Consider the following 27,066-nt stretch of genomic DNA (forward strand, 5'->3'; position numbering starts at 1 on the left):
GGAGAAAAAGCCCGGCGGTGCTCTCGTGCGAATATGGTCTTATGGAACTTCCCCAGACATGAGCGTGTGTATCGTCTGTGTGCGTAGGTGAATGTTCGAGAAGCAAGTGTGTCTATATGTGTGTGTATGTGGCTTTTTTTCAACTGCCACCCACACCCACAGAAAACTCTGCCTTAGTTTGCACGCATTCTAGCCGTGCAGAATGTAAACTGTAGAGTGTACACTGAAAAATGAAAATTGAGGCTCTTTAAATTTAAAAATAGTCCTTTACTTAAAAGTGCAAAAAGTGACATAGTGAAAAAAAAGTGACCGATCTATGTGAAGTACAATTACTTGCACAAGTTGTTTTTTACAGTAATGGAAAACCAAAGGATATACAGTGACGTATGGGTACCAGTGACTGTAACAGGATGGCCAATGTTGCATCAAGATGTCCCTAGTGCCCACCATCCTGTATCCCCAGTAACAGCTGTGATGGGTGCACTGGTTGAGAGGAGCACCGTGAACCTAGCCTGGCCGACTAATATCATATGCGACGGCAGATTCGTCTGGTTCCAGGCTACCGTAAACGCCCCTTGTTACAGATAGATTATTTTAGGAGACTTAGCAAGCACAGTTGTCGGTGCCCAAACAAGGAGAAAAAGACAAATGCCAAACAGCTTGGAACTGTAGCCACGAGGAGAGAAGAGAGACTCAATGACATTTGAGCTCATGTTAAAGAAATTGCTGGCTTACAAGTGGTCGCTCACGAAAAAACAGTAAAGAGGATCGTAGGTGGAATTTCCCAAAATAATGCATGGAAAGGGTTTTCTCCCCTACAGGTGATCAGAAGTGTCCTGTGTGTTTCCATATTTATTTGTAAGGAGTGTTGTGTTGGTGGACATTAAATAACTTGAATCTATTTCTCCTATTTAGCAGTGGTGGAAAAGTACTCACCTTTTTTTACTTAAGTAAAAGTATCAATACTGCAATTTAGAACTACTTTGTTACAAGTAAAAGTCCAGAATTCAAAATTGAATTGAGTTAAAGTACAAAAGTATTGGTATAAAAATGTACTTAAAGTACTAAAAGTAGACAGTAGTCATTATGCAGAATGTCCCATTTCACAAGTTTTCAAATGTATAAAATCTATAAAAATCATTTGAAAATAGCAGATCTACAAGCTCACAATGTGTCGCATCGCGAGGCATAGGGGTTAAACAAAATAATTAATAATTTAGTTATTATGATGATCGGCTCGGGTCATTGTAGTGCCCTCCTCTGCACCGTGGTTTTAGATAATAAACCCAGGGTGAAGATCGGCTGTTGAAGGGAGTTTCAAGTAACCGGCGCAGCCAACTGTCACCCACAGAGTAGATCTGACACCAAATATGTTTCATCTCAACATGGAGAAATTTACAAAGTCATTTTTTTTACCTTCCATGTGAACGAGGTGCAGGAGAAAAAGCCTGCCGATGCTCTCGTGAGAATACAGTCTTATGGAACTTTCCCAGACATGAGTGTGCGTGCGGAGGTGTGTGTGTGTGTGTATGTGTATGTGTATGTGTATGTGTATGTGTATGTGTATGTGTATGTGTGTGTGTGTGTGTGTGTGAGTGTGAGTGTGAGTGTGAGTGTGTGTGTGTGTGTGTGTGTGTGTGTGTGTGAGAGTGTGTGTGTGTGTGCGTGTGGCAACAGGGAGGGGGGGGAGCGGAGTCTTTGGTATGACCCAGTCAGGGTTGTACTGGTCAGCTCCCAGTACAACAGGCTGAGATTTCAGTTCATTATTTATTTTTCTGTCTGCTAGAAACGTCTAGACAACACAGGATTTGTGGTTTATCAGAGGGGAAGACCCCCCCAGCCCCATGACTCTGTGTGTCTTATAAGTGAGCATAATAATCCAGTTAAAAGCTATTATACTGTATATTATCAGCATTTACATATAATGAGTAAATTAAATTATTAATAACATCATGTTAAATAAATGAGAAAATCTAATGATTGACGCTTACATGTCTGCATGTAACCTCTAATCTCTCAAAATATGGATACTTTCTGAACAAGTTCTCTCACTAATCAGTCATAAATATAGACAGTAAGTCAGATAGCGTGTGCAGCTCACATACAGGATGTAAAACCACACAAAGCCTCTTCCTGTTGCTAGCGTTCGAGTGTGCCTCAGCAGTCTGTTCAACCATTCAATACAAACTGTTTCCTCTATCATATTCCTTCTTTAAGCATATCTAGTGATAATATAATGTTAAGCCTATATCCTTAAGTGAGCTTTTCAACATATAATGATTTCTAATAAAATTCCCATATTGTCAACAACTATTACGGCTACACTCCACTTTAACAGCTAAACAGGACCCTGAGTTCTCATGGGGTTGATGGTGGATTTGCTGACTCTTCCTAAATGGTGCTTCTTCAAACGTTACAGTATAAATTTGATAGCTTGATGTTTCTATATGTAAGACATAAACAATAAACACCAAAAAGGCTTGCCAACTGAAAAAAAATTATTGAGGCTCTTTAAATTCAAAAATAGTTTACTTAAAAGTGCAAAAAGTGACATAGTGAAAAAAATGACCAATCTATGTGAAGCACAATTACTTGCACAAGTTTGTTTTGTTTTTGTTTTTACAGTAATGGAAAACCAAAGGATATACAGTGACGTATGTGTACCAGTGACTGTAACAGGATGGCCAATGTTGCATCAAGGTGCCCGGATGTCCCTAGTGCCCACCTATCCTGTATCCCCAGTGACAGCTGTGATGGGTGCACTGGTTGAGAGGAGCACCGTGAACCTAGCCTGGCCGACTAATAGCATATGCGACGGCATATTCGTCTGGTTCCAGGCTACCGTAAATGCCCCTTGTTACAGATAGATTATTTTAGGAGACTTAGCGAGCAAAGTTGTCAGTGCCCAAACAAGGAGAAAAAGACAAATGCCATACAGCTTGGAACTGTAGCCACGAGGAGAGAAGAGAGACTCAATGACATTTGAGCTCATGTAAAATAAATTGCTGGCTTACAAGTGGTCGCTCACGAAAAAACAGTAAAGAGGATCGTAGGTGGAATTTTCCAAAATAATGCATAGAAAGGAAAGGGTTTTCTCCCCTACAGGTGATCAGAAGTGTCCTGTGTGTTTCCATATTTATTTGTGAGGAGTGTTGTGTTGGTGGACATTAAATAACTTGAATCTATTTCTCCTATTTAGCAGTGGTGGAAAAAGTACTCACCTTTTTTACTTAAGTAGAAGTATCAATATTGCAATTTAGAACTACTTTGTAAAAGTAAAAGTAAAAGTCCGGAATTCAAAATGTACTTGAGTTAAAGTACAAAAGTATTGGTATCAAAATGTACTTAAAGTACTAAAAGTAGACAGTAGTCATTATGCAGCATGTCCCATTTCACAAGTTTTCAAATGTATAAAATCTTCTAAAATCTTTTGAAAATAGCAGATCTACAAGCTCACAATGTGTCGCATCGCGACACATTGTGAGCTTGTAGATCTGCTATTGAGCTTGTAGATGGGCTTGTAGATCTGCTATTGCCTAAATGCATATAGGGCTGAAGTGGTTAATGTATGTTTTGTAATAATAATCAAAATCTACAAAGTAACTAGTAACTAAACTTTTCAAATAATTGTAATGGAGTAAAAGCACAATATTTGCTTCTGAGATGTAGTGGAGGAGAAGTAAACATACTGAAAACTGGAATTACTCAAGTAAAGTGCAAACACCTCAAAATTGTACTTAAGTACAGTACTTGAGTAAATGTACTTAGTTACTTTACACCACTGCTATTTAGGATATACATGAAATATTAGGCTTCTGAACAATACTGGTTGGAGGTCAGAGGCCCACAGTTGGAGTCTAGACACGGCCGTGTGTTTAAGCACAGACAATGTCCTGTCTGCCTATGTCTATGCCTATATGTCCTTTTTCTTTTCTCTTCATCCCACTTTTGGGATGAAGAGAAAAGAAAAAGAAGACACCTCCGACAATCTACACTTCATGAAGTACAGAATTAACCGAATGAACCAAATTAATGTAACAAAAACACCCAAAAAAAGTAACAAACCTGGTTAAAAAAAACAAAATGTCCGTGCCTCGTGTGCGCACACACGCACGGAAAACTGCACACGCACATGAACACGCGCTGTGAAAATTGGCCTTTGCCTAGGGCCCGTTCAGACATTAATGCGCCCTGAGTCTAGAGTGTAAATAATTGCAGTAATATCTCATTACAGTCTAGTATTTCATATCTCTTGGTCTATGATTCTATTTGAATCAAAGGGAGGAATGTAATAGCATTTATGAGAATACTAAACTGTTTCCCCTGTGATTATAGTTATAACTCATATGAGCCTTCAGCCAAAAGGAAATTTTCTCACTCAGGTCTATTTACAACTCACAGTAGTAGGAAAGCCATGGTCTCACCTGTTGGTATCCTGTCAGAATAACTATTACTTTATAGAGCCATGTATGACTCTGTCCACTAACCAGTGGTGTAAAGTAACTAAGTACATTTACTCAAGTACCGTACTTAAGTACAATTTTGAGGTACATTCACTTTACTGGAGTATTTCCAATTGTCCATACTTTTACTTCCACTCCACTACATCTCAGAGGCAAATATTGTACTTTTACTCCACTACAATTATTTGAAAACTCTAGTTACTAGTTAATTTGCAGATAGATAAATTATTAAATTATAAAACATACATTAACCACTTCAGCCCCATTTTATATAGGCTATTTGAAAATAGCCGATCTACAAGCTCACAGCACGTCGCATCGCGACGTGCTGTGAGCTTGTAGATCTGCTATTTTCCAACATTTTAGTACTTTTACTTTTGGTAGGCCTACTTTAAGTACATTTTGATACCAGCACTTTTGTACTTTTACTCAAGTAAGTTTTGAATTCCGGACTTTGACTTGTGACAGAGTACTTCTTCATTGCAGTATTGATACTTTTACTTAAGTAAAACATTTAGGTACTTTTTCCACCGCCACACCTCCAGATATTTGTGTTCTCTTCTTGTTGTGTATAAAGGAGACACATGTCTAACAACTGGGAGGCTGCATCTGCATGAGACAGTCTCTGAGAGCTCTCGTTTATTGTATAATAAATACATTGATTCATTCCACTTTACCCTTTGTGGGTATTATTTACTTAATACTGAAGGAGGGTTAATAATATCCATTACAATATGTACTTAGTTACTTTCCACCACTGCTGAAATGGGACTACCTGTCTGTCTGCCGTCTCCCCTCTGAAATGGGACTACCTGTCTGTCTGCCGTCTCCCCTCTGAAATGGGACTACCTGTCTGTCTGCCGTCTCCCCTCTGCTCTGTTAACGTTATGGGTAAAACACATTCAAGGGGCAAATTAAACGTGAAACACATCATCTACTGAGTCACCAGTGTCTCTAATGGTGTTTATCTTACCTCTTATGTTGTTCAGACAGACCGGGTTTATAGGCCACACTCACTCATGGTAGAGCAGAGACCCACACACACACACACACACACACACACACACACACACACACACACACACACACACACACACACACACACACACACACACACACACACACACACACACAATTAGTTCATTCATTACATGAAGAGTGGTTCCGCAAAGTGGGGTCCTTGGGGGGGTTCCAGGGGGAACCCAGCTAAGTCCTTGATATGAAAAAGTTTGAGAACCAATAGTTTAAGTAGTTTGTCGACTAAAACTATGAAGATTTTTTTTTTGTCAACTACTCTTTTTTACTGACGAAAACTAAATAAAAACTAAACTATGGTGACTAAAACTAAAACTAAATGTATTGACAATTTCATCAACAAATAAAAAACATACTAAAATGTTAGTGAGGTTCTAGTGGAGAAGAGATCCAGTAGAACTAAAAGACAAGTCATTTTATGTTTGGTTGCGCTCGGGTGTCAGGCTCCTAAAATAGCAGATATACAAGCTTGCAACGCGTCGCAGTGTGGAGTGTTGTGAGCTTGTAGATCGGTGATTTTCAGCATGCAACCAAGTGTAAAATCAGCCATTATGACACCATCAAGGCACCGCCAACATACATTTTAGTTGACAATATCAACTGTAGATTTAGTCGACTATAATCTTATGATATTTAATCAACTAAAACTAGACTAAAACTAAAACATTTCAGATGACTAAAATATGACTAAAATATGACTAAAACTACATGAAATTTCATTCAAAAGACTATGACTAAAACTACATCAAAATGTGTTGTCAAAATGAACACTGACATAAAGTCACAGTAAGTGAATACAGGCCATCACTTAATGATGACTTGGGGGTGCAACGGTTAATCAATGATACAATTAATGATTGACAATCGATCATTTAATAAAATAATCGGTGAGGGAAATATTTCATGCCAATATTACTTGGCAAATAACATTTTGTAAAATGAGTCACCAAAAATGTCCTATGTCTCCTAGCACATGAGAGAGATTTAACAATTATAGACATTTTCAAGTCAAGCCCATTGTCTCATGTCCCATTGTAATCAACAGAGGAGGGCATTTGCACATGTTATGTTATGACATTATTTGAGCTGTTTTTGAAATTACTCAATAATGTGTGCATTTTACTGCAGTTTAAAGTGAAAAATACAAATCTTGTAGTTAACATTCCCAACTCAACTTTTTTTTAGCAAATCATAAGGGTTAAATAAAATAATTCATCATTTAGTTATTATGATGATCGGCTTGACTCATTGCGGTACCCCCTTGGCACCGTGGTATCCCTTTTTCACCGTGGTGCCCCCTCTGCACCGTGGTACCCCCTCTGCACTATGGTACCCCCTCTGCACTATGGTACCCCCTCTGCACTATGGTACCCCCTCTGCACTATGGTGCCCCCTCTGCACCGTGTCATGTTTTTACCTTCCATGTTTGACATGTGAACGAGGTGCAGGAGAAAAAGCCCGCCGATGCTCTCGTGAGAATACGGTCTTATGGAACTTCCCCAGACATGAGCGTGTGCATTGTGTGTGTACGTACGTAGGTGAGTGTGTCTGTATGTGTGTGTATGTGGCTTTATCAACAGCCACCCACACGCACACCCCTGCCTTAGTTTGCACGTGTTCTAGCAGTGCTTGGGGGGGGGGGTCATGTTAAATAAATTGAGTAAATCTAATGACTGACGCTTACATGTGTGCATGTAACCTCTAATCTCTGAAAATATGGATACTTTCTGAACAACTTCTCTCACTAATCAGTCATAAATATAGACTGTATGTCAGATAGCGTGTGCAGCTCACATACAGGATGTAAAACCACAAAAAGCCTCTTTCTTGTTGCTAGCGTTCGAGTGTGCCTCAGCGGTATTTCCAACCATTCAATACAAACTGTAATTTCCTCTATCATATTCCTTCTTTAGGCATATCTAGTGATAATATAATGTTAAGCCTATATCCTAAAGTGAGCTGTTTAACAGCTAAACAGGACCCTGAGTTCTCAGGGGTTGATGGTGGATTTGCTGACTCTTCCTAAATGGTGTTTCTTCAAACGCTACAATCTAAATGTGATAGTTTAGGTAGCTAAGCTAGGATGCTAATGCTCAGCCACTCCCCCCCACACACACACACACACACACACACACACACACACACACACACACACACACACACACACACACACACACACACACACACACACACACACACACACACACACACGAGCTGACCAGTACAACCACAGGCTAATACTGTTACTGGGAACTGATTGTGTGTGTGTGTGAAAATAGTCCTTTACTTATAAGTGCAAAAGTGACATAGTGAAAAAAAGTGACCAATCTATGTGAAGCACAATTACTTGCACACGTTTTTTTTTTTTTTTTTACAGTAATGGAAAACCAAAGGATATACAGTGACGTATGGGTACCAGTGACTGTAACAGGATGGCCAATGTTGCATCAAGGTGCCCGGATGTCCCTAGTGCCCACCTATCCTGTATCCCCAGTAACAGCTGTGATGGGTGCACTGGTTGAGAGGAGCACCGTGAACATAGCCTGGCCGACTAATATCATATGCGACGGCAGATTCGTCTGGTTCCAGGCTACCGTAAACGCCCCTTGTTTCAGATAGATTATTTTAGGAGACTTAGCAAGCACAGTTGTTGGTGCCCAAACAAGGAGAAAAAGACAAATGCCAAACAGCTTGGAACTGTAGCCACGAGGAGAGAAGAGAGACTCAATGACATTTGAGCTCATGTAAAATAAATTGCTGGCTTACAAGTGGTCGCTCACGAAAAAACAGTAAAGAGGATCGTAGGTGGAATTTCCCAAAATAATGCATAGAAAGGAAAGGGTTTTCGCCCCTGCAGGTGATCAGAAGTGTCCTGTGTGTTTCCATATTTCTTTGTAAGGAGTGGTTGTGTTGGTGGACATTAACACATTGAATGCCAAGAACGCATCTATGCGTTCTTAGTGTTCTTTAGAATCCATCACTTGCTTGCCAAGAACGCATATATGCGTTTTTTTTTTTTTTTTTTTACATTTTTTTTTTTTTATTTTACCCAAAGACCAATAAGATATGTTTTTTTTTAAGATTTAGACTCCCATCCACTTCCTTGTTAACTTAAAACTTAAAAATTCTGTATCTCGGCTCCTGAGTACTTTCTTTTTCTCAATGAAAAATCTCTGGCATAAAACAGCTAAAAAATCTGAATAACTCTGGCATTCAATGTTAAATAACTTGAATCTATTTCTCCTATTTAGCAGTGGTGGAAAAGTACTCACCTTTTTTTACTTAAGTAGTATCAATACTGCAATTTAGAACTACTTTGTTACAAGTAAAAGTCCGGAATTCAAAATGTACTTGAGTTAAAGTACAAAAGTATTGGTATCAAAATGTACTTAAAGTACTAAAAGTAGACAATAGTCATTATGCAGAATGTCCCATTTCACAAGTTTTCAAATGTATAAAATCTATAAAAATCTTTTGAGATTAGCAGATCTACAGATGCGACGCATTGTGAGCTTGTAGATCTGCTATTTTCAAATGGCCTAAATGCATATAGGGCTGAAGTGGTTAATGTATGTTTTGTAATAATAATCAAAATCTACAAAGTAAATATTAACTAAAGTTTTCAAATAATTGTAATGGAGTAAAAGTACAATATTTGCCTCTGAGATGTAGTGGAGTAGAAGTAAACACACTGAAAACTGAAATTACTCAAGTAAAGTACAAACACCTCAGAATTGTACTTAAGTACAGTACTTGAGTAAATGTACTTAGTTACTTTACACCACTGCTATTTAGGATGTACATAGAACTATTAGGCTCCTGAAAAATACTGGTTGGAGTTCAGAGGCCCACAGTTGGAGTCAAGAGTGTAAATAATTGTAGTAATATCTCATTACAGTCTAGTATTTCATATCTCTTGGTCTATGATTCTATTTGAATCAAAGGGAGGAATGTAATAGCATTTATGAGAATACTACACTGTTTCCCCTGTGATTATCCTCCTATAATTCTACAAACCTCTGTCTGTGCTGTGCGCACAAAAACGCCCGGTTCTCCTCAGTGGCTGGACCAATTGATCTGATATCGATTTTACCAAATCTCAACTGTTTATTAGCGTTTTTGTGTAAAAGAAGCCATGGTTACGGGGCTGCCCAGCTATGGGACGAACTGCCTCCCGGGTTGCCAGATCATGTGCGCATATCCCCCCATGGATGCGTCGACCGGGTATGGACTAGTAGTTATAACTCATATGAGCCTTCTAAAAAAAAGACATTTGCTCACTCTGCAGGTCTATTTACAACTCACAGTAGTAGACAAGCCATGGTCTCACCTGTTGGTATCCTGTCAGAATAACTTGTACTTTATAGAGCCATGTATGACTGTGTCCACTAACCAAACCTCCAGATCTTTGTGTTCTCTTCTTGTTGTGTATAAAGGAGACACATGTCTAACAACTGGGAGGCTGCATCTGCATGAGACAGTCTCTGAGAGCTCTCGTTTATTGTATAATAAATACATTGATTCATTCCACTTTACCCTTTGTGGGAATTATTTCCTTTATACTGAAGTAGGGTTAATAATACCCATTACAATATGTACTTAGTTACTTTCCACCACTGCTGAAATGGGACTACCTGTCTGTCTGCCGTCTCCCCTCTGAAATGGGACTACCTGTCTGTCTGCCGTCTCCCCTCTGCTCTGTTAACGTTATGGGTAAAACACATTCAAGGGGCAAATTAAACGTGAAAACACATCATCACACACACACACACACACACACACACACACACACACACACACACACACACACACACACACACACACACACACACACACACACACACACACACACACACACACACGTTCATTCAACATGAAGAGTGGTTCCGCTAAGTGGGGTCCTTGAGGGGGTTCCAGGGGGAACCCAGCTAAATCATTGACATGGAAACGTTTGAGAACCAATTGTTTAATTATTTTGTCGACTAAAACTATGACGAAAAATGTTCGTTAACTACTCTTTTTCACTGACGAAAACTAAATAAAAACTAAGCTATGATGACTAAAACTAAAACTAAATGTATTGACAATTTCATCAACAAATAAAAACTAGACTAAAACGTTAGTGAGGGACGAGTGGAGAAGAGATCCAGTAGAACTAAAAGACATTCCATGTGTGGTTGCACTCGGGTGTCGTGCTCCGAAAATAGCAGATCTACAAGCTCACAACGCGTCACAGCGTGGCGCGTTGTGAGCTTGTAGATCGGCTATTTTCAGCATGCAACCAAGTGTAAAATCAGCCATTATGACACCATCAAGGCACCGCCAAAATACATTTTGGTTGACAAAATCAACTGTAGATTTAGTCGACAATAATCTTATGATATTTAGTCGACTAAAACTAGACCAAAACTAAAACTTTTCAGATGACTAAAATTTTATTCAATAAAATAATCGGTGACGGAAATATTTCATGCCAATATTAATGTTCTTTGCTGTTGGTCTTTCTCTCTTCCTTGTTCATCTTTTTATACACTTTTTTTTTCTTTTTATAGTCTCTCCTCAAGTCACCTTCCCCCAACAACAGCTGTTTGGAGTCCAAACATGTCCACTGTTGGGCATCACAAACTGCATGCACATTTCTCTATGAATTAATCAGTAATGTATCGCTCAATGCTATATAAAAGATGACTGGGGTGGGCAAGTGGGCAATTCACACCCTCAACAACACCTCAGTAGGAAACAAACAAAATGAGTCACCAACAATGTGCTTTGTCTCCTAGCATATGAGAGAAATGTAACAATTATAGACATTTTCAAGTGCAAGCCCCATTGTCTCATGTTGTAGTAAACTATAATCAACAGAGGAGGACGTGGGCTTTTGCACATGTTATGTTATGACATTGTTTGAGCTGTTTTTTAAATTACTCAATCATTTGTGCATTTTACTGCAGTTTAAATTTCAAAATACAAATCTTGTAGTTAACACTCCCAACGTAACTTTGTTTTAGCAAGGCATAAGGGTTAAATAAAATAATTAATAATTTAGTTATTATGATGATCGTCTTGGCTCATTGTGGTTCCCCCTCTGCACCGTGGTGCCCTATATGCACAGTGCGTGGTACACATGTGCCAAATGGCCGCAACCAACTCTCATCATATAGCCTACATACTGTTTGGAGCAACTCTGCGTTTCTCCTCAGTTTAGTTACACAATTCAGCTACATTCACAATTCAGCTACATTCACAATTCAGCTACATTCTCTACCTACGGTATGTTAATTTGTATCAGTTGTGTTACAGCTGTCGTGTGGAATTCCGATGTCCTTATGAAGTTAGTACTGCAAAGGTCTATTCCTTTGTAGTACTAACTCAAAAATAAAGTTTTTTGAATTTGAAAAGTTTCCCTTTTATTTGCTCAGTTTATGTTGGGATTACAAATGTGTACTTAAAATAAAAATAAAAATATAAATACAATCTAGGAAGGTTTCATGCCAATTCCAAACATCTGACACCAGATATGTTTCATCTGGAAATAGAGAAAAAGTAATGTTTTTCTTCCATATTTAACATGTGAACGAGGTGCAGAAGAAAAAGCCAGCCGATGCTCTCGTGTGAATATGGTCTTATGGAACTTCCCCAGACATGAGCGTGTTTATCGTCTGTGTGCGTAGGTGAATGTTCGAGAAGTGAGTGTGTCTATATGTGTGTGTATGTGGCTTTTTTTCAACTGCCACCCACACCCACAGAAAACTCTGCCTTAGTTTGCACGCATTCTAGCCGTGCGCGGCTAGACTGTACACTGTAGAGTGTACACTGAAAAATGAAAATTAAGGCACTTTAAATTCCAAAATAGTCCTTTACTTAAAAGTGCAAAAAGTGACATAGAGAAAAAAAAGTGACCGATCTATGTGAAGCACAATTACTTGCACAAGTTTTTTTTTTTTTACAGTAATGGAAAACCAAAGGATATACAGTGACGTATGGGTACCAGTGACTGTAACAGGATGGCAAATGTTGCATCAAGATGTCCCTAGTGCCCACCTATCCTGTATCCCCAGTAACATCTGTGATGGGTGCACTGGTTGAGAGGAGCACCGTGAACCTAGCCTGGCCGACTAATAGCATATGCGACGGCATATTCGTCTGGTTCCAGGCTAAAACGCCCCTCGTTTCAGATCCAGTTGTCGGTGCCCAAACAAGGAGAAAAAGACAAATGCCATACAGCTTGGAACTGTAGCCCCGAGGAGAGAAGAGAGACTCAATGATATTTGAGCTCATGTAAAATAAATTGCTGGCTTACAAGTGGTTGCTCACGGAAAAACAGTAAAGAGGATCGTAGGTGGAATTTCCCAAAATAATGCATAGAAAGGAAAGGGTTTTCGCCCCTACAGGTGATCAGAAGTGTCCTGTGTGTTTCCATATTTCTTTGTAATTAGTGTTGTGTTGGTGGACATTAAATAACTTGAATCTATTTCTCCTATTTAGCAGTGGTGGAAAAAGTACTCACCTTTTTTACTTAAGTAGAAGTATCAATATTGCAATTTAGAACTACTTTGTTACAAGTAAAAGTCCGGAATTCAAAATGTACTTGAGTTAAAGTACAAAAGTATTGGTATCAAAATGTACTTAAAGTACTAAAAGTAGACAGTAGTCATTATACAGCATGTCCCATTTCACAAGTTTTCAAATGTATAAAATCTTCTAAAATCTTTTGAAAATAGCAGATCTACAAGCTCACAATGCGTCGCATCGCGACGCATTGTGAGCTTGTAGATCTGCTATTGAGCTTGTAGATGGGCTTGTAGATCTGCTATTGCCTAAATGCATATAGGGCTGAAGTGGTTAATGTATGTTTTGTAATAATAATCAAAATCTACAAAGTAACTAGTAACTAAACTTTTCAAATAATTGTAATGGAGTAAAAGCACAATATTTGCTTCTGAGATGTAGTGGAGGAGAAGTAAACATACTGAAAACTGGAATTACTCAAGTAAAGTGCAAACACCTCAAAATTGTACTTAAGTACAGTACTTGAGTAAATGTATGTAGTTACTTTACACCACTGCTATTTAGGATATACATGACATATTAGGCTTCTGAACAATACTGGTTGGAGGTCAGAGGCCCACAGTTGGAGTCTAGACACGGCCGTGTGTTAAAGCACAGACAATGTCCTGTCTGCCTATGTCTATGCCTATATGTCCTTTTTCTTTTCTCTTCATCCCACTTTTGGGATGAAGAGAAAAGAAAAAGAAGACACCTCCGACAATCTACACTTAATCATGAAGTACAGAATTAACCGAATGAACCAAATTAATGTAACAAAAACACCCAAAAAAAGTAACTAACCTGGTTAAAAAAAACAAAATCTCCGTGCCTCGTGTGCGCACACACGCACGGAAAACTGCACACGCACACGTACACGCACTGTGAAAATTGGCCTTTGCCTAGGGCCCGTTCAGACATTAATGCGGCCCTGAGTCTAGAGTGTAAATAATTGCAGTAATATCTCATTACAGTCTAGTATTTCATATCTCTTGGTCTATGATTCTATTTGAATCAAAGGGAGGAATGTAATAGCATTTATGAGAATACTACACTGTTTCCCCTGTGATTATAGTTATAACTCATATGAACCTTCAGCAAAAAGGACATTTTCTCACTCTGCAGGTCTATTTACAACTCACAGTAGTAGGAAAGCCATGGTCTCACCTGTTGGTATCCTGTCAGAATAACTATTACTTTATAGAGCCATGTATGACTCTGTCCACTAACCAGTGGTGTAAAGTAACTAAGTACATTTACTCAAGTACCGTACTTAAGTACAATTTTGAGGTACATTCACTTTACTGGAGTATTTCCAATTGTCCATACTTTTACTTCCACTCCATACATCTCAGAGGCAAATATTGTACTTTTACTCCACTACAATGATTTGAAAACTCTAGTTACTAGTTAATTTGCAGATAAATAAATTATTAAATTATAAAACATACATTAACCACTTCAGCCCCATTTTATATAGGCTATTTGAAAATAGCCGATCTACAAGCTCACAGCACGTCGCATCGCGACGTGCTGTGAGCTTGTAGATCTGTTATTTTCCAACATTTTAGTACTTTTACTTTTGGTAGGCCTACTTTAAGTACATTTTGATACCAGCACTTTTGTACTTTTACTCAAGTAAGTTTTGAATTCCGGACTTTGACTTGTAACAGAGTACTTCTTCATTGCAGTATTGACACTTTTACTTAAGTAAAACATTTAGGTACTTTTTCCACCATTGCAACTAACCACACCTCCAGATATTTGTGTTCTCTTCTTGTTGTGTATAAAGGAGACACATGTCTAACAACTGGGAGGCTGCATCTGCATGAGACAGTCTCTGAGAGCTCTCGTTTATTGTATAATAAATACATTGATTCATTCCACTTTACCCTTTGTGGGTATTATTTCCTTTATACTGAAGTAGGGTTAATAATACCCATTACAATATGTACTTAGTTACTTTCCACCACTGCTGAAATGGGACTACCTGTCTGTCTGCCGTCTCCCCTCTGAAATGGGACTACCTGTCTGTCTGCCGTCTCCCCTCTGCTCTGTTAACGTTATGGGTAAAACACATTCAAGGGGCAAATTAAACGTCACTTCATCTACTGAGTCACCAGTGTAACTAATGGTGTTTATTTTACCTCTTATGTTGTTCAGACAGACCGGTTTTATAGGCCACACTCACTCATGGTAGAGCAGAGACCCACACACACACACACACACACACACACACACACACACACACACACACACACACACACACACACACACACACACACACACACACACACACACACACACACACACACACACACACACACACACACACACACACACACACACAGTGTTCATTCATTACATGAAGAGTGGTTCCGCTAAGTGGGGTCCTTGAGGGGGTTCCAGGGGGAACCCAGCTAAATCCTTGATATGGAAACGTTTGAGAACCAATTGTTTGGTTCAATGCAATTGACTAAAACTATGACGGAAAATGTTCGTCAACTACTCTTTTTCACTGACGAAAACTAAATAAAAACTAAGCTATGATGACTAAAACTAAAACTAAATGTAGTGACAATTTCATCAACAAATAAAAACTAGACTAAAACGTTAGTGAGGGACGAGTGGAGAAGAGATCCAGTAGAACTAAAAGACATTTCATGTGAGGTTGCACTCGGGTGTCGTGCTCCGGAAATAGCAGATCTACAAGCTCACAACGCGTCACAGCGTGGCGCGTTGTGAGCTTGTAGATCGGCTATTTTCAGCATGCAACCAAGTGTAAAATCAGCCATTACGATGCCATCAAGGCACCACCAACATACATTTTGGTTGACAAAATCAACTGTAGATTTAGTCGACAATAATGTTATGATATTTAGTCGACTAAAACTAGACCAAAACTCAAACTTTTCAGATGACTCAAATTTTATTCAATAAAATAATCGGTGACGGAAATATTTCATGCCAATATTAATGTTTTTTGCTGTTGGTCTTTCTCTCTTCCTTGTTCATCTTTTTATAACCTTTTTTTTTCTTTTTATAGTCTCTCCTCAAGTCACCTTCCCCCAACAACAGCTGTTTGGAGTCCAAACATGTCCACTGTTGGGCATCACAAACTACATGCACATTTCTCTATGAATTAATCAGTGATTAATCGCTCAATGCTATATAAAAGATGACTGGGGTGGGCAAGTGGGCAATTCACGCCCTTAACAACACCTCAGTAGGAAACACAAACAAAATGAGTCACCAACAATGTGCTATGTCTCCTAGCATATGAGAGAAATTTAACAATTATAGACATTTTCAAGTGCAAGCCCCATTGTCTCATGTTGTAGTAAACTATAATCAACAGAGGAGGACGAGGGCATTTGCACATGTTATGACATTGTTTGAGCTGTTTTTTAAATTACTCAATAATTTGTGCATTTTACTGCAGTTTAAATTTCAAAATACAAATCTTGTAGTTAACACTCCCAACGTAACTTTGTTTTAGCAAGGCATAAGGGTTAAATAAAATAATTAATAATTTAGTTATTATGATGATCGTCTTGGCTCATTGTGGTTCCCCCTCTGCACCGTGGTTCCCTATATGCACAGTGCGTGGTACACATGTGCCAAATGGCCGCAACCCACTCTCATCATATAGCCTACATACTGTTTGGAGCAACTCTGCGTTTCTCCTCAGTTTAGTTACACAATTCAGCTACATTCACAATTCAGCTACATTCACAATTCAGCTACATTCTCTACCTACGGTATGTTAATTTGTATCAGTTGTGTTACAGCTGTCGTGTGGAATTCCGATGTCCTTATGAAGTTAGTACTGCAAAGGTCTATGTACCTTTGTAGTACTAACTCAAAAATAAAGTTTTTTGAATTTTAAAAGTTTCCCTTTTATTTGCTCAGTTTATGTTGGGATTACAAATGTGTACTTAAAATAAAAATAAAAATATAAATACAATCTAGGAAGGTTTCATGCCAATTCCAAACATCTGACACCAGATATGTTTCATCTGGAAATAGAGAAAAAGTAATGTTTTTCTTCCATATTTAACATGTGAACGATGTGCAGGAGAAAAAGCCCGCCGGTGCTCTCGTGCGAATATGGTCTTATGGAACTTCCCCAGACATGAGCGTGTGTATCGTCTGTGTGCGTAGGTGAATGTTCGAGAAGCGAGTGTGTCTATATGTGTGCGTATGTGGCTTTTTTTCAACTGCCACCCACACCCACAGAAAACTCTGCCTTAGTTTGCACGCATTCTAGCCGTGCGCGGCTGTAGAGTAGACACTGTAGAGTGTCCACTGAAAAATGAAAATTGAGGCTCTTTAAATTCAAAAATAGTCCTTTACTTAAAAGTGCAAAAAGTGACATAGTGAAAAAAAAGTGACCGATCTATGTGAAGCACAATTACTTGCACAAGTTGTTTTTTACAGTAATGGAAAACCAAAGGATATACAGTGACGTATGGGTACCAGTGACTGTAACAGGATGGCCAATGTTGCATCAAGGTGTCCCTAGTGCCCACCTATCCTGTATCCCCAGTAACAGCTGTGATGGGTGCACTGGTTGAAAGGAGCACCGTGAACCTAGCCTGACCGACTAATATCATATGCGACGGCAGATTCGTCTGGTTCCAGGCTACCGTAAACGGCCCTTGTTTCAGATAGATTATTTTAGGAGACTTGGCAAGCACAGTTGTCGGTGCCCAAACAAGGAGAAAAAGACAAATGCCAAACAGCTTGGAACTGTAGCCACGAGGAGAGAAGAGAGACTCAATGACATTTGAGCTCATGTAAAATAAAATTGCTGGCTTACAAGTGGTCGCTCACGAAAAAACAGTAAAGAGGATCGTAGGTGGAATTTCCCAAAATAATGCATAGAAAGGAAAGGGTTTTCTCCCCTACAGGTGATCAGAAGTGTCCTGTGTGTTTCCATATTTATTTGTAAGGAGTGTTGTGTTGGTGGACATTAAATAACTTGAATCTATTTCTCCTATTTAGCAGTGGTGGAAAAAGTACTCACCTTTTTTTTTTACCAAGTAAAAGTATCAATACTGCAATTTAGAACTACTTTGTTACAAGTAAAAGTCCGGAATTCAAAATGTACTTGAATTAAAGTACAAAAGTATTGGTATCAAAATGTACTTAAAGTACTAAAAGTAGACAGTAGTCATTATGCAGAATGTCCCATTTCACAAGTTTTCAAATGTATAAAATCTATACAAATCTTTTGAAAATAGCAGATCTACAAGCTCACAATGTGTCGCATCGTGACGCATTGTGACTGAGCTTGTAGATCTGCTATTTTCAAATGGCCTAAATGCATATAGGGCTGAAGTGGTTAATGTATGTTTTGTAATAATAATCAAAATCTACAAAGTAACTAGTAACTAAAGTTTTCAAATAATTGTAGTGGAGTAAAAGTACAATATTTGCCTCTGAGATGTAGTGGAGTAGAAGTAAACACACTGAAAACTGGAATTACTCAAGTAAAGTACTAACACCTCAGAATTGTACTTAAGTACAGTACTTGAGTACATGTACTTAGATACTTTACACCACTGCTATTTAGCATGTACATAGAACTATTAGGCTCCTGAAAAATACTGGTTGGAGTTCAGAGGCCCACTGTTGGAGTCAAGAGTGTAAATAATTGTAGTAATATCTCATTACAGTCTAGTATTTCATATATCTTGGTCTATGATTCTATTTGAATCAAAGGGAGGAATGTAATAGCATTGATGAGAATACTACACTGTTTCCCCTGTGATTATCCTCCTATAATTCTACAAACCTCTGTCTGTGCTGTGCGCACAAAAACACCCGGTTCTCCTCGGCTGGACCAATTGATCTGATATCGATTTTACCAAATCTCAACTTTTTATTAGCGTTTTTGTGTAAAAGACGCCATGGTTACGGGGCTGCCTAGCTATGGGACAAACTGCCTCCCGGGTTGCCAGATCATGTGCGCATATCCCCCCACGGATGCGTCGACCGGATATGGACTAGTATAACTCATATGAGCCTTCAGCCAAAAGGACATTTTCTCACTCTGCAGGTCTATTTACAACTCACAGTAGTAGGAAAGCCATGGTCTCACCTGTTGGTATCCTGTCAGAATAACTATTACTTTATAGAGTCATGTATTACTCTGTCCACTAACCAGTGGTGTAAAGTAGCTAATTACATTTACTCAAGTACTATACTTAAGTACAATTTTGAGGTACTTTAACTGTACTGAAGTATTTCCAATTGTCCATACTTTTACTTCCACTCCACTACATCTCAGAGGCAAATATTGTACTTTTACTCCACTACAATGATTTGAAAACTTTAGTTACTAGTTACTTTGCAGATAAATAAATTATTAAATTATAACACATACATTAACCACTTCAGCCCAATTTTATACCTAGGCTAGTTGAAAATAGCCGATCTACAAGCTCACAACGCGTCGCATCGCGAGGCGTTGTGAGCTTGCAGATCTGCTATTTTCCAACATTTTAGTACTTTTTTGGTAGGCCTACTTTAAGTACATTTTGATACCAGCACTTTTGTACTTTTACTCAAGTAAGTTTTGAATTCCGGACTTTTACTTGTAAGAGAGTACTTCTTCATTGCAGTATTGATACTTTTACTTAAGTAAAACATTTAGGTATTTTTTTCCACCACTGCCACTAACCACACCTCCAGATATTTGTGTTCTCTTCTTGTTGTGTATAAAGGAGACACATGTCTAACAACTGGGAGGCTGCATCTGCATGAGACAGTCTCTGAGAGCTCTTGTTTATTGTATAATAAATACATTGATTCATTCCACTTTACCCTTTGTGGGAATTATTTCCTTTATACTGAAGTAGGGTTAATAATATCCATTACAATATGTACTTAGTTACTTTCCACCACTGCTGAAATGGGACTACCTGTCTGTCTGCCGTCTCCCCTCTGAAATGGGACTACCTGTCTGTCTGCCGTCTCCCCTCTGAAATGGGACTACCTGTCTGTCTGCCGTCTCCCCTCTGCTCTGTTAACGTTATGGGTAAAACACATTCAAGGGGCAAATTAAACGTGAAACACATCATCTACTGAGTCACCAGTGTCTCTAATGGTGTTTATCTTACCTCTTATGTTGTTCAGACAGACCGGGTTTTATAGGCCACACTCACTCATGGTAGAGCAGAGACGCACGCACGCACGCACGCACGCACGCACGCACGCACGCACGCACACACACACACACACACACACACACACACACACACACACACACACACACACACACACACACACACACACACACACACACACACACACACACACACACACACACACACACACACACACACACACACACAATTAGTTCATTCAACATGAAGAGTGGTTCCGCTAAGTGGGGTCCTTGAGGGGGTTCCAGGGGGAACCCAGCTAAATCCTTGACATGGAAACGTTTGAAAACCAATTGTTTAAGTATTTTGTCGACTAAAACTATGACGGAAAATGTTCGTCAACTACTCTTTTTCACTGACGAAAACTAAATAAAAACTAAGCTATGATGACTAAAACTAAAACTAAATGTATTGACAATTTCATCAACAAATAAAAACTAGACTAAAACGTTAGTGAGGGTCTAGTGGAGAAGAGATTTTCAGCATGCAACCAAGTGTAAAATGAGCCGTTACGACGCCATCAAGGCACCGCCAAAATAAATTTTTTGTTGACTAAATCAACTGTAGATTTAGTCGACTAAAACTAGACTAAAACTAAAACTTTTCAGATGACTAAAACTTTATTCAAAAGACATTCAATAAAATAATCTGTGAGGGAAATATTTCATGCCAATATTACTTGGCAAATAACATTTTGGTTACTGACTGTCAATCATTTGTCTGGAGACCCCCTGGAACCCCCTCAAGGACCCCCACTTTGAGAACCGTTGACAAGAGGGGGTGTGGCTTAGTAAACAGATGATGATTTTAAAGCGGGAGAGAGAGTAAGTTTAGCTGTTGGTCTTTCTCTCTTCCTTGTTCATCTTTTTATAACCTGACGTCTCTCCTCAAGTCACCTTCCCTCAACAACAGCTGTTTGGAGTCCAAACATGTCCACTGTTGGAGTACTCAATAATTTGTGCATTTTACTGCAGTTTAAATTTCAAAATACAAATCTTGTAGTTAACACTCCCAACGTAACTTTGTTTTAGCAAGGCATAAGGGTTAAATAAAATAATTAATCATTTAGTTATTATGATGATCGTCTTGGCTCATTGTGGTTCCCCCTCTGCACCGTGGTGCCCTATATGCACAGTGCGTGGTACACATGTGCCAAATGGCCGCAACCAACTCACATCATATAGCCTACATACTTTTTGGAGCAACTCTGCGTTTCTCCTAAGTTTAGTTACACAATTCAGCTACATTCACAATTCAGCTACATTCTCTACCTAAGGTATGTTAATTTGTATCAGTTGTGTTACAGCTGTCGTGTGGAATTCCGATGTCCTTATGAAGTTAGTACTGCAAAGGTATATTTACCTTTGTAGTACTAACTCAAAAATAAAGTTTTTTTTAATTTGAAAAGTTTCCCTTTTATTTGCTCAGTTTATGTTGGGATTACAAATGTGTACTTAAAATAAAAATAAAAATATAAATAAAATCTAGGAAGGTTTCATGCCAATTCCAAACATCTGACACCAGATATGTTTCATCTGGAAATAGAGAAAAAGTAATGTTTTTCTTCCATATTTAACATGTGAACGATGTGCAGGAGAAAAAGCCCGCCAGTGCTCTCGTGCGAATATGGTCTTATGGAACTTCCCCAGACATGAGCGTGTTTATCGTCTGTGTGCGTAGGTGAATGTTCGAGAAGCAAGTGTGTCTATATGTGTGTGTATGTGGCTTTTTTTCAACTGCCACCCACACCCACAGAAAACTCTGCCTTAGTTTGCACGCATTCTAGCCGTGCACGGCTGTAGAGTAGACACTGTAGAGTGTACACTGAAAAATGAAAATTGAGGCTCTTTAAATTCAAAAATAGTCCTTTACTTAAAAGTGCAAAAAGTGACATAGTGAAAAAAAAGTGACCGATCTATGTGAAGCACAATTACTTGCACAAGTTGTTTTTTACAGTAATGGAAAACCAAATGATATACTAACGTATGGGTACCAGTGACTGTAACAGGATGGCCAATGTTGCATCAAGGTGTCTCTAGTGCCCACCTATCCTGTATCCCCAGTGACAGCTGTGATGGGTGCACTGGTTGAGAGGAGCACCGTGAACCTAGCCTGGCCGACTAATATCATATGCGACGGCAGATTCGTCTGGTTCCAGGCTACCGTAAATGCCCCTTGTTTCAGATAGATTATTTTAGGAGACTTAGCAAGCACAGTTGTCGGTGCCCAAACAAGGAGAAAAAGACAAATGCCAAACAGCTTGGAACTGTAGCCACGAGGAGAGAAGAGACACTCAATGACATTTGAGCTCATGTAAAATAAATTGCTGGCTTACAAGTGGTTGCTCACGAAAAAACAGTAAAGAGTAGGTGGAATTTCCCAAAATAATGCATAGAAAGGAAAGGGTTTTCTCCCCTACAGGTGATCAGAAGTGTCCCGTGTGTTTCCATATTTCTTTGTAAGGAGTTTTGTGTTGCTGGACATTAAATAACTTGAATCTATTTCTCCTATTTAGCAGTGGTGGAAAAAGTACTCACCTTTTTTACTCAAGTAGAAGTATCAATACTGACATTTAGAACTACTTTGTTACAAGTAAAAGTCCGGAATTCAAAATGTACTTGAGTTAAAGTACAAAAGTATTGGTATCAAAATGTACTTAAAGTACTAAAAGTAGACAGTAGTCATTATGCAGAATGTCCCATTTCACAAGTTTTCAAATTTATAAAATCTAAAAATCTTTTGAAAATCTTTTGAAAATAGCAGATCTACAAGCTCACAATGCGTCGCATCGCGACACATTGTGAGTGAGTTAATGTATGTTTTGTAATAATAATCAAAATCTACAAAGTAACTAGTAACTAACGTTTTCAAATAATTGTAATGGAGTAAAAGTACAATATTTGCCTCTGAGATGTAGTGGAGTAGAAGTAAACATACTGAAAAATGAAATTACTCAAGTAAAGTACAAACACCTCAGAATTGTACTTAAGTACAGTACTTGAGTAAATGTACTTAGTTACTTTACACCACTGCTATTTAGGATGTACATAGAACTATTAGGCTCCTGAAAAATACTGGTTGGAGTTCAGAGGCCCACAGTTGGAGTCAAGAGTGTAAATAATTGCAGTAATATCTCATTACAGTCTAGTATTTCATATCTCTTGGTCTATGATTCTATTTGAATCAAAGGGAGGAATGTAATAGCATTTATGAGAATACTACACTGTTTCCCCTGTGATTATCCTCCTATAATTCTACAAACCTCTGTCTGTGCTGTGCGCACAAAAACACCCGGTTCTCCTCAGTGGCTGGACCAATTGATCTGATATCGATTTTACCAAATCTCAACTGTTTATTAGCGTTTTTGTGTAAAAGAAGCCATGGTTACGGGGCTGCCCAGCTATGGGACGAACTGCCTCCCGGGTTGCCAGATCATGTGCGCATATCCCCCCATGGATGTGTCGACCGGGTATGGACTAGTAGTTATAACTCATATGAGCCTTCTACAAAAAGAAAATTGCTCACTCTGCAGGTCTATTTACAACTCACAGTAGTAGACAAGCCATGGTCTCACCTGTTGGTATCCTGTCAGAATAACTTATACTTTATAGAGCCATGTATGACTGTCTCCACTAACCAAACCTCCAGATCTTTGTGTTCTCTTCTTGTTGTGTATAAAGGAGACACATGTCTAACAACTGGGAGGCTGCATCTGCATGAGACAGTCTCTGAGAGCTCTCGTTTATTGTATAATAAATACATTGATTCATTCCACTTTACCCTTTGTGGGAATTCTTTCCTTTATACTGAAGTAGGGTTAATAATATCCATTACAATATGTACTTAGTTACTTTCCACCACTGCTGACATGGGACTACCTGTCTGTCTGCCGTCTCCCCTCTGAAATGGGACTACCTGTCTGTCTGCCGTCTCCCCTCTGAAATGGGACTACCTGTCTGTCTGCCGTCTCCGCTCTGAAATGGGACTACCTGTCTGTCTGCCGTCTCCCCTCTGCTCTGTTAACGTTATGGGTCCTTGGGGGGGTTCCAGGGGGAACCCAGCTAAGTCCTTGATATGAAACAGTTTGAGAACCAATAGTTTAAGCAGTTTGTCGACTAAAACTATGAAGATTATTTTTTTGTCAACTACCCTTTTTTACTGACGAAAACTAAATAAAAACTAAACTATGATGACTAAAACTAAAACTAAATGTATTGACAATTTCATCAACAAATAAAAAATATGCTAAAATGTTAGTGAGGGACGAGTGGAGAAGAGATCCAGTAGAACTAAAAGACAAGTCATTTTATGTTTGGTTGCGCTCGGGTGTCACGCTCCTAAAATAGCAGATATACAAGCTTGCAACGCGTCGCAGCGTGGAGCGTTGTGAGCTTGTAGATCGGTGATTTTCAGCATGCAACCAAGTGTAAAATCAACCATTATGACACATCAAGGCACCGCCAGAATACATTTTAGTTGACAATATCAACTGTAGATTTAGTCGACTATAATCTTATGATATTTAATCAACTAAAACTAGACTAAAACTAAAACATTTCAGATGACTAAAATATGACTAAAACTAAATGAAATTTAATTCAAAAGACTATGACTAAAACTACATCAAAATGAACACTGACATAAAGTCACAGTAAGTGAATACAGGCCATCACTTAAAGGGATATTTCACTTTCAAAAAAACTTTTGGTAATTTTATCGTCTACTCAGGCTTTTGTGAGCCCCCCCAGACCGTTTTTAAGTTGCTTGATTCAGTATTTAGATATATTAGACCCCTTCCTATACGAACCCATTATAACTTCAAATTCCATTTTTAACATGTTAGATTCATCAAAAACACCCGTCCTTGGTTCTGGTGACTCACCCTGCCCTCCTAATACGCGAGGGGGCCGTGTTTTTTCAATAACTTTTTTCATGTATTTTTAATATGTTTTGGGGAAAATGAAAACAATTAAATACAATAAAAAAAATTAAATAAAATAAATGAAAAAAGCTATCGAAAGAACACGGCCCCCTCACGTATTAGGAGGGCAGGGTGAGTCAGCAGAACCAAGGACGGGTGTTTTTAATGAATCTAACAGGTTAAAAATTGAGTTTGAAGTTATAATGGGTTTGTATAGGAAGGGGGCGTGTCTGATAAAATGATAATCAAATATCTAAATACTAAATCAAGCAACTTAAAAACGGTCTGGGGGGGCTCACTAAAGCCTGAGTAGACGATAAAGTTTTTTTGAAAGTGAAATATCCCTTTAATGATGACTTGGGGGTGCAACGGTTAATCAATGATACAATTAATTATTGACAATCGATAATTTAATAAAATAATCGGTGAGGGAAATATTTCATGCCAATATTACTTGGCAAATAACATTTTGGAAACACAAAGAAAATTAGTCACCAACAATGTCCTATGTCTCCTAGCATATGAGAGAGATTTAACAATTATAGACATTTTCAAGTGCAAGCCCCATTGTCTCATGTTGTAGTAAACTATAATCAACAGAGGAGGACGTGGGCATTTGCACATGTTATGTTATGACATTATTTGAGCTGTTTTTGAAATTACTCAATAATGTGTGCATTGTAGGCTACTGCAGTTTAAAGTCCCAAATACAAATCTTGTAGTTAACACTCCCAACTCAGCTTTTTTTTAGCAAGGCATAAGGGTTAAATAAAATAATTCACCGTGGTTCCCCCTCTGCACCGTGGTTCCCCCTCGGGAACGTGGTACCCTATACACACAGTGCGTGGTACACATGTGCCAAGTGACCGTATAACCAACTCTCATCATATACTATTTGGAGCAACTCTGGGTTTGTCCCAAGTTTAGTTACACAATTCAGCTACATTCACAATTCAGCTACATTCACAATTCAGCTACATTCACAATTCAGCTATACATTCACAATTCAGCTACATTCACAATTCAGCTACATTCACAATTCAGCTACATTCACAATTCAGCTACATTCACAATTCAGCTATACATTCACAATTCAGCTACATTCACAATTCAGCTACATTCTCTACCTACATAATACTAATGCCATAATTTGGGCTTGTTGTAAAATAATAAGGTTCCATTTAGATCTCATTCAGCCTTGAACACAGTTCAGTCTAAATGTGGTAGGTCCAAACATGTATAGATAATAAACCTACCCAGGGGGAGGATTGGCTGTTGAAGGGAGTTTCAAGCGACTCAGGCCGACTCAGCCAACCGTCACCCACAGAGTAGATCTGACACCAAATATGTTTCATCTGGAAATGGAGAAAAAGTCATGTTTTTACCTTCCAAGCTTGAAATGTGAACGAGGTGCAGGAGAAAAAGCCCGCCGATGCTCTGGTGAGAATACGGTCTTATGGAACGTCCCCAGACTTGCGCGTGTGTGTCGTGTGTGAGCGTAGGTGACTGTTCGAGAAGTGAGTGAGTCTATATGTGGGTGGCACCCACGAAAAACCCTGCCCCTTAGTTTGCACGCGTTCTAGCAGTGCTCTGGGGGGGGGGGGGGGGGTCATGTTAAATAAATGAGAAAAGCTAATGATTGACGTTTACATGTCTGCATGTAACCTCTAATCTCTCAAAATATGGATATTTTCTCACTAATCAGTCATAAATATAGACTGTAAGTCAGATAGCGTGTGCAGCTCACATACAGGATGTAAAACCACACAAAGCCTCTTCCTGTTGCTAGTGTTCTAGTGTGCCTCAGCAGTCTGTTCAACCATTCAATACAAACTGTAATTTCCTCTATCATATTCCTTCTCTAGGCATATCTAGTGATAATATAATGTTAAGCCTATATTTTAAAGTGAGCTGTTCAACATAATGAATT

At 38.7% G+C, this 27,066-nt stretch overlaps 1 protein-coding gene across 5 annotated transcripts in view; it reads right to left on the bottom strand.

Moving 5' to 3' along the window:
* Positions 1-26,620, bottom strand: part of LOC308103534 (uncharacterized protein) — a 73,471-nt gene extending 46,851 nt beyond the window's left edge. For 4 of the 5 annotated variants that reach the window (XM_080453547.1, XM_080453546.1, XM_080453543.1 and 1 more), the window contains exon 1: positions 26,522-26,620. The gene's annotated coding sequence lies outside the window, so the exon portion shown is untranslated. The remainder of the gene's footprint in view (positions 1-26,521) is intronic. The other variant, XM_080453545.1, reaches the window with a different exon arrangement.
* Between the last annotated feature and the right edge of the window lie 446 nt (positions 26,621-27,066).

Source organism: Gymnoscopelus braueri (assembly GCF_963280865.1).
Source record: "Gymnoscopelus braueri genome assembly, chromosome: 16".
NCBI classification, from domain to species: Eukaryota; Metazoa; Chordata; class Actinopteri; order Myctophiformes; family Myctophidae; genus Gymnoscopelus; species Gymnoscopelus braueri.